The 9747-nt window shown below is 42.6% G+C and overlaps 1 long non-coding RNA gene across 1 annotated transcript in view; it reads left to right on the forward strand.

Annotated features, from left to right (window-relative positions):
• LOC136013994 (uncharacterized) overlaps positions 1-9518 on the forward strand; it is a 39721-nt gene extending 30203 nt beyond the window's left edge. The window contains exons 4-6 of the long non-coding RNA XR_010612473.1: positions 786-841; positions 3423-3599; positions 9133-9518. This is a non-coding gene — a long non-coding RNA (uncharacterized LOC136013994). The remainder of the gene's footprint in view (positions 1-785; positions 842-3422; positions 3600-9132) is intronic.
• The last annotated feature ends 229 nt before the right edge of the window (positions 9519-9747 follow it).

The raw sequence follows: 9747 nt of genomic DNA on the forward strand, positions 1-9747 counted from the left end.
CTGGCAGCCTCTGTAGACTTTTGAAGAAGTCTCTCATTAGAGATGCTAGTTATTTTTTATCTATTCATGCTACATAGCACTAGGAGTCTCTTGCTGAGACTTCAGCACCAGTGTGGTAAACATGAGCACAGCGCAAGAGTGCTTCTGGCCTCAGCATATTTCTAGACACGGTGGTCAGAGAAGAGCAAATAATTGCATTAATCCTCATGTGGGCAAGGAGAGGAGGTACCCAAAGATGAAACAACTTGCTCTGCAATTTGGCAAGGGTGTCTACAGTGGAGTCAAGCTTGGACTCACTGCTTAGGAGGCGCTGATCTGCCACGAGGACAGTCCCTCTTTCAAACTGTATCATGAGCCTAAATTTTAACTTTGGGTTTTTTCTATTCTTCAGTTTATTCAATCTGGCACAGCGATATATGCGGCTTAGCCTTTGGAGAGTTAAATCTGGGGACTGAAGGAAGGACAAATGCTGTAAGCAGAGTATGATGTTTCAGGGAGGAGTCACGCTAGGCCAGTTGTACGGCTTCTGATAGCCAAGACACTTTGGGTGTTCTTTCATAACATTGCGCTGTGTTGTAGCTGTGATGCAGGTGCAGGTTTGGATTTTCAAAGACTGATAAAAAATATCATTTCCATGACTTTTCTCTAAATGCTGAGCTGAACATCTGGGTTAAGTGGTGTACGTAGTGACTGTGCTTGAAATAGACATCACAAAGTTTCAGCTCATGGAAAAACATAATTGTCTTTCTTACTGGCATTTCACTTATATTTGTCTCTCATTTTAGCCAGTTGTTAGAGATTTTTGGAGGAAAAGAATGCTTCCCAAAGAAAGGCAAATGAGGTAAGTTACCAAATTAGTTCATTTAAGATGCTTTTGTTCAAGTGACAATTCAAAAGGACAGCAGGCTATATGACTCAGAATTGTGAGAAGAATTTGACTATGATCTGGACACCCATTATATAATCTTTGTTTTATGCTATACTCAGAAACTGCCTCATTAAATGCATTTCCAAACATTTCATTGTTGTTTTACTTAAATCTATTTTTATGCAATTTCTTACTCAACTTGTGAAGGTTCATTTTTGACTGACATTTGAGGACAGTTCACAGGACTTGCACTGGTGTATGCACATCATCATATGCTGCATATACAGCAAAGTCACCTGTTTCAGAATTGCTGGTTTAATAGTTTTTGTCAGCTTCTGGCCCCTACTTATTTTAGATTTGAACTCTGCTAGCACTTAATTATGCAATGCATTCACTAACATCTTTGTCTTTTGATTCAGGTTATCCCCAGGTCTGGTGATGCGCATAAGTTTTAGTTTCCCTTTTTTCTTCCTGTCAAGGTCAGATTTTGGGAGCCAGACTGGCAGAGCTGAGCAGCACCATGCTATTTCCCCAGGTCTCTGCAGGCTGCAGAGTGTGCAGGAAGAAAAAAAGAAACGTCAGAGCTGTCTATGAATGACAGGCCCAGATCTGAGGCTCACGATGACTTTTGTCTGTGCTGTTTCAACTGAAACAAATTGAGCATCAACTTTATCCACAATTAAACAAGAACCTGAGATTAATAAGATCACAAATGGAGACCGCAGTGATGGCCTAGCATAAAAAGATGTAGAACATATCATTACAAATACTGACATTAGCCACAGAAATCAGAAAGTTAAATATCTTAATGGTCTATACCTTTAACCAGATAAAAACCTATTATATGCTTTGCATAAACATTTCCTCTTCAGTCTTTTTTTTCACCTTTGTTAAAAAGTTCATGAAAAGTGGAGCATATACAATGATGATTGCTACTTCACCATTAATCAAGTAGGTGTGTTTATGGTTATTTTACAGAAGAATGGCCATAGTGGGTCAAATTATCTGCTTTCCTGTAGTGGGAGCAGGACAAACTTACGTGGTATTTTATTGATGATTCTCCCAGCCCATTAGTACCTGCACTGAAGCACTTCCCGAGCTGGGAGTGTTTCCTATGAAATGGTTGTGGTTGCCCCATCTCTGGCAGTGTTCAAGGCCAAGCCAGGCAGGACTTTGAGCAACTCTGTTTAGTGGACTTTGAGCAACCTTGTTTTGCTGCCTGTGGTAGGGTGTTGGAGCTAGATGAGCTTTAAGGTCCTTTCCAACCTAAACTATTCTATGATTCAATGATTCTATGAAATTTGCAACTCCTGGTTTATTTCCTTTCTGTGAACTTTTCCAGCCTCTCCTTGAAGCCACACAAGTTTTTACTGTCTGTAACTTGCAGTGAATTCTGCCTCTCAACTGCAATACCACCTGCAACAAAAGTCTCTCATTCGTTTTGAGCCTGATTTCTGGAAGACTCATTCAATATACCTACTTCCATAATAAGATGCCTTAGGGAGTTACAGTGGGAAAAACTCTGGTAATAGAATGCACTACTTTGTAGGAGGCTGCAAGTATTTTTCAAAGTCAGGCAAGAACAAATGAGAGCTCCATCCATATAAATATCTGAAGAACATGAAGTTCAACTGTGCTAGTGATGAGAAGGAGGTTTGTCTCCTGTGATCAGAACTGTTATGGTTAAATAACACCTCTCCTGCTCTTTCTGCCAGCCTCAGAATGCCTCAGGTCTCACAGTCTGGGAAACTAGATACTTGCAAGGATTGTTACATTAAATAAACATTTTAATACCTGTAATAATTCTGCAGTTATGGCATAATCAGAAAATATGAATTTTAATAATTAATAGTAAAGTTCACAGTCTTGCTACTGCAAGGAATATTACATATGGACTTACCTAGGGAAAAGGACAGGGAAAGAGGCTATGGACAGTGATTCTGTAGCCATCTTACTGCTGCTCCATGCTCCATAGGTAAACCCTCCCTCTGTAAGCCCCTCTGCAGCCTCCCTCCATCAAGAGACTCAGCCAACTGTATCACCAGTCTGAAGTGCCTGGACATAAGGTTTTGGGTCAACACAAGATGGCAAAATCTGAGCACCAAGCCTGGGAGCTGCCGGGGCTAATGGTTCCCCTCTGCCCCACCAACGAAATCTCTGGGGTGCCTTGTGGAGTGTTTAGTGTCACCCTCCTTAAATCCCAGCTACCTTTTGTGTTTGTTAGCCAATAAATAATTGCTTCATACTCATAGATGTGCATACCCTTCTTGCAGAGTCTCCTTATGCAGAGCTAAAGGTGTCCAATGTGACTCAGAAGGTGGGTAGTGATACCTGTTATGTGTCAGACCATTTAATCTCAACCTTCTCTTATTTTATAAAAACTTGGAATGCTCATCACTTGTTAACTTGTAAATGTTAAAACACCACTGCAGTCTTATTCAATGAGAAGAGTCAGAAAGTGAGATGAAGTTGTAGGTCATGCAGCTTTTCTCCTTGACAAAGTACCTGAATATTTAGTCTATTTGCGTTCTGCTTGTCCTTATCTTTCCCACAGTGTACCTTCACAGGTAAATCTGAGCTTTCTCAGAAGTAAGGATGGATGTTGCTTCTAGATCTAAACCAGAGCAGTTTCTGCAGGGTTGAGCTTCTGCACCGACTTTCAAAATCCACAAGACAACCTCCAAGCCAGCTATTTTAGCTGCAGCTCAGAGAATCACCACAGTACTGACAGGTAACATATGGAATTATCCTGTATTACACCTTTTGGTTTTAGTTTAATAATCTCAAACATTTTTTATAATGAATTCTTAACCTTATATTCTTGTGTACGTACAATTAAAATTTTGAAGACCTAAAATAAGGGAAGCTTTGTCATACTCGCTTTTCAGGAGAACAGTGCTTTATTATAGAACTACAGATAACTACTTTTGCAAGGGAATTTAGCCCCTGGCAGGCTAGGTAGCAGAGCTCTGAGTTATATGCCATCCTCTGCAGCACAGAACCACAATGAAAGATTTAATTCTTAAATATAGTTTTGATGGATAAAAAGAAGCATTAGGTATCAAGCTTTGACAAGATACTTTTATCAGCAAAATTTAGCAGCAAATCTCATTTCTTCAAACATCTACTTTGAAAGAATCTGCACAACCTCTCTGATCTCTTCTTGTTTATTAATTTTATGCAGTGTCTTCTGAAAAACTGTTTTTAGCAGCCATTTCAATGCATTGCAATGCACAAGACACTGATGAAAATTCCAGTAGTCATGCTTACTTACCGTGTCAGTAAGAAACTGTTTCCAGAAGAATGATGATCATGAATGAAAACTTAATGGTCAGCAAACAGATGTAAGGAATGCAGTTTTTAATTTACTGCATCAGAGACTGAGAGACCCCCTTTGGGGATCCTTGGTAGGCCAGTTGTTAGTCTAGTCCTGCTGGCTTATGTGATTTGCTATACATAATTGCAGATAACTGGATTTTTCTAAAGGTTAAGAACAATACTGGTGCTTAACAACACATTAAAACAGCTCATTCCTCTTTGGCCACTATTAAATTGCAGTGGTGTTTCACTTCCTTTATTACTGCAGTAAGTAACACATTTTCTGGAAGAGTTCTTTAAAGGTGGTGATTAAAAAGAGGGAAAGGAAAGTCAGAAGTTATTATTAAAGCTTCTCTAGTAACGCAGCTTTGTTACCAGATAGACAAAGTGCTTCTTAGTAGTGAACGCTTACAAACTTCATGGCACTTAAAAATATATGCTGAGAAATTCAAAGGTGACTAAGGATTTTGGACAGTTGGTTTTCTGAAAATTTCCTGGGATATATATGGAGGGAGATTCAAAAACCTCCACCACAGAGTTTATTGTCCAGGTGGTTCCTTAGGCAGTTTGTGATCAGGAATGGAAGGAAATTGTAAAGAGAAGATCTGAGGAAGGCATTACTAATGATGTGGAGATGTCGGAAAACAGTAATTTAAGTTCTAGCTACTGAAAGGACGGATCATTTAGTGTGACAGCCTGTAGAAGAGAGACCTGCTCTGACTTCACTGCTGCGAAGCACAGCTTCCTGACAGCCTATTGCATCGGTGGTGGATATGAACCAGGAGCTTCAGGGAGCTGCCCAGGAATGCCTACCCTCCTTCTGGAAAATGGCACCTTATCTATTCTCTGAATTTATCTAATTTCACTTTCCAGTCACTAGATCTCATGCTTTATCATTAGATTCAAGAGCTCTTGTAACAAGCCAAGTTAAAACGGAAACAATGACCTCCTCCTTCCAAAGCGTTCTGACACCACTCAGAACAAGTGCTCGTCCTCTGGCTCTGATCCCTCTGGGATGGATCCTGCTGTCCTTTTCCCCATCCCAGGCATTTACAGTTCCTCCTGTCCGTTGCTGTGGTCCCTGCAGTACGTCTGGTGTAGTTCTCTGATCTCACAGAACTAGCTAACCAGAGCCTAAAGACAGTATCTAATCTGTCCACAGAGACATATGTAGCCCCTATTTGGTCTATAAAACAGCTTATGGGTTACATTTAATAACTATCTACTTGACTGGAATGTGGTCATGGATGGCTATGTCCTTTTTAGGAAAGATAGGTCAGCGAAGCGAGGTGGTGGAGTGGCTCTTTACGTGAGAGAGCAACTAGAATGTATTGAGTTCTGTCCGGGGTCGGATGAGGAGCAAGTGGAATGTCTGTGGGTACGAATCAAGGGGCTGACTGGCACGGGTGATACAGTTGTGGGGGTCTATTACAGACCTCCTGATCAGGACGAAGGAGTTGATGAGGCTTTCTACAGGCAACTGGAAGTAGCCTCGCGACTACATGCCTTAGTCGTCGTGGGGGACTTTAATTACCCCGATATTTGCTGGAAGACTCACACAGCCAGTCATTCACAGTCTAGGAGGTTCCTCGAGTGCATTGATGATAATTTCTTAATGCAAATGGTGGACGTGCCAACTAGGGGAGCAGCGCTGCTAGATTTAGTACTCGCCAACAAGGAGGGTTTGGTCGAAGTGGTGACGGTCAATGGCAGCCTTGGCTGCAGTGACCATGAGATGGTGGAGTTTAGGATCCTGTGTGGGAGGAATAGAATAGCTAGCAAAGCCACAGTTCTGGATTTCCGAAGGGCCAACTTTGGCCTCTTCAGTCAACTGCTAAGGGAAGTCTCATGGGAAAGTGTACTAGGCGGTAAAGGGGCTCAAGATAGTTGGTTAGCATTCAAGGACCGCTTCTTCCAAGCTCAGGATCGGAGCGTCCCAATGAGTAGGAAGTCAAGTAAGGGATCTAGGAGACCGGCGTGGTTAAACAAGGAGCTGCTGGGCAAACTCAAGTGGAAAAGGAGAATCTATGGATTATGGAAGGAGGGGCTGGCCGCTTGGGAGGAATATAGGACAGTTGTTAGAGGATGTAGGGAGGCAATTAGGACAGCTAAGGCCTCCTTGGAACTCAATCTTGCTAGTCGGGTTAAAGACAATAGAAAGGGCTTCTTCAAATACATAGCAAATAAAACTAACACAAGAGGCAATATAGGCCCACTGCTGAACGAAGTGGGTACCCTGGAGACAGAGGATATAAAGAAGGCAGAGGTGCTGAATGCCTTCTTTGCCTCTGTCTTTACTCCTGCAGACTCTCCCCGAGGGCCCCGGATTTCTATAGCCCCAGAAGGAGTCAGGACAAAGGAGGAGTTTGCTTTGGTAGATGAGGATTGGGTTAGGGATCAGCTATGCAATCTGGACATCTGTAAATCGATGGGTCCGGATGGAATGCACCCACGGGTGCTGAGGGAGCTGGCGGAGGTCATTGCTAGGCCACTTTCCATCATCTTTGGAAAGTCGTGGGAAACGGGCGAGGTGCCTGAGGATTGGCGGATGGCAAAGGTCACACCAATCTATAAGAAGGGCAAGAAGGAGGACCCGGGTAATTATAGACCGGTCAGCCTTACCTCCATCCCTGGAAAGGTGATGGAACAACTTATTCTTGACTCCATCACTAGGCATATCAAGGATGAGGGGGTCATTAAGAACAGCCAACATGGTTTTATGAGGGGGAAGTCATGTATGACCAACCTTATAGCCTTCTATGAGGAAGTGACTAGGTGGAGGGATGATGGTAGAGCGGTAGATGTAGTTTTTCTTGATTTCAGTAAGGCATTTGATACTGTCTCCCACAGCATCCTCATAGATAAGCTAAGGAAGTGTGGGCTTGACGATCAAGTAGTGAGGTGGATCGAGAACTGGTTGAAAGGAAGAAGGCAGAGAGTTGTGGTCAATGGCGCAGAATCTAGCTGGAGGTCTGTGACTAGTGGAGTTCCTCAGGGGTCGGTGCTGGGACCGGTGCTGTTTAATATTTTCATCAATGACCTGGATGAGGGAACTGAGTGCACCCTCAGCAAGTTTGCTGATGACACAAAACTGGGAGGAGTGGCTGACACACCAGAGGACTGTGCTGCCATTCAGCGAGACCTGGACAGGCTGGAGAGTTGGGCGGGGAGAAACTTGATGAAATTTAACAAGGGCAAGTGTAGAGTCTTGCATCTGGGGAAGAACAACCCCATGTACCAGTACAGGTTGGGGGTTGACCTGCTGGAAAGTAGTGAACGGGAAAGGGACCTGGGGGTCCTGGTGGATAGGAGGATGACCATGAGCCAGCAATGTGCTCTTGTGGCCAAGAAGGCAAATGGCATCTTAGGGTGCATTAGAAAGGGAGTGGTTAGTAGGTCAAGAGAGGTTCTCCTCCCCCTCTACTCAGCCTTGGTGAGGCCGCATCTGGAATATTGTGTCCAGTTCTGGGCCCCTCAATTCAAGAAGGACAGGGAATTGCTTGAAGGAGTCCAGCGCAGAGCCACAAAGATGATTAAGGGAGTGGAACATCTCCCTTATGAGGAGAGGCTGAGGGAGCTGGGTCTCTTTAGCTTGGAGAAGAGGAGACTGAGGGGTGACCTCATCAATGTTTACAAATATGTAAAGGGTAGGTGTCAGGATGATGGAGCTAGGCTTTTTTCAGTGATATCCAGTGATAGGACAAGGGGCAATGGGTGTAAACTGGAGCATAGGAAGTTCCACGTTAACATCAGGAAGAACTTCTTTACTGTAAGAGTGACAGAGCACTGGAACAGGTTGCCCAGGGGGGTTGTGGAGTCTCCTACACTGGAGATATTCAAGGCCCGCCTGGACAAGTTCCTGTGTGATGTACTGTAGGTTACCCTGCTCTTGCGGGGGGGTTGGACCAGATGATCTTTTGAGGTCCCTTCCAACCCTTGGGATTCTGTGATTCTGTGATTCTGTGATTCTGTGATTCTGTGATAGTATGGAACTGATTATTCCCTGGGTTTCTACCTGTTGTCATGCCCAATACCAAATATATTACCTATATGTTTTAATTCCCATTCTCTCCCAGAGAGAATGGGAATAATTTCATACCATCTCTTTCATAGAATCATAGAATGGTTAGGGTTGGAAAGGACCTCAAGATCATCTAGTTCCAACCCCCCTGCCATGGACAGGGACACCTCTCACTAAACCTCTCACTAAACCATCCAACACAAGGCTTCATCCAACCTGGCCTTTCATACCATCATTTGTCAAATCATTTCACATGCTACCTTCCTTTATCATAATAACCTAATGCTTTAATGCCTTGGCCTCCTCCAGGACTGTGACTTTCTTTTTGTTAGCAATGCACAAACATTTCCTAGAAAATAGCATTTCAGATCATGGACCATATTCATCTTGGGTGAGTATTTTCATTTGCAGATGACATTTGCACTGACTGCTTTGGAGGGCTTCCTTGGCTCTGTAGCGGCAGCTAAAAGCTGACTTTTCCCACAGAATCAGTGAAGACAGGTAGCTGTTTAGTTAATTGGTCTAAATTACCTTCCGAAGGCTTTCAGAGATGCCTGAAGTAATTATATGTGACTTTTAGCCTTTCTCCAGGCTCTCATATTTAGATATTACAATTCTTAATCTGGGGCTTCTGCCTCAGTCTGGATCTGAGTCTTTCTGCAACACGACTGAAAAACTTTATCAAATGAAAAAGCATTTCAGAAACTAATGGTTGAATCTCCTTGGGAAAAAAAAAAAAAAACAAAATAAAACAAACAAAAACCAAAACCACACACATACAAAATCCCAACCAAGTTATATTTCTTTACTGATCTAAATACTATGGCTGAACTCAGCCTGATGTGTCCTGGAGACGTGCTTCACTGTGGGGTCTCACCAGTGTGATCATGCTGCTGTCTGATTGACTCAACCTGTGTTTTCCTAGTTGTCCTGTTGTGTCCTGTTCTGGAGGACTGTGTGGAGAGCCTCAGAGATGACTCAGTTTCCTTCTGCAATCAGAAGCAGAGTACTAAAGGACAAGGCAATGCTTTATGAAGGTGTCATTACGGAAATTTTATATATCTTGTTCTGTTGCTGTTGGCTTTACTGGTCCAGGAGGAGAATTCCTACATGCTGTACTCTTTGTCAAGGATAATCCTAATTCAGGACAGTATCCAGTGATGTTTGAGGACCCTACTGAAGAAGTCTGAATGCAAAAGCATGACTAAGCTGAATTCTGTTGGGACCATTTTGGCATTATGATAAATTGCAAATCGTCACAGTGGAACTCTAATTTTAATAAAAAAATAAAAAATATATTTTCCTTTTGCACTTTTCATCTTCAGAGTGCTTTCAAAATATTAATTAGTTAATGCCACAGTGATTTTGGCATTCAAACTTTTCCTCAATTAATAATAAAAACTTTCTGTAAACGTTAATGTACCACTGAACTTTGCAAATGTAGAGACTGTACTGGAAAAGGGATGCATTCTGTCAAAAAAAAGCCTTTGTCTGAAGCATAAAAACAAAGACTGAAAAATTATGCGTAATAATATTGCTC

This window comes from Lathamus discolor, chromosome 4 (assembly GCF_037157495.1).
Source record: "Lathamus discolor isolate bLatDis1 chromosome 4, bLatDis1.hap1, whole genome shotgun sequence".
NCBI classification, from domain to species: Eukaryota; Metazoa; Chordata; class Aves; order Psittaciformes; family Psittacidae; genus Lathamus; species Lathamus discolor.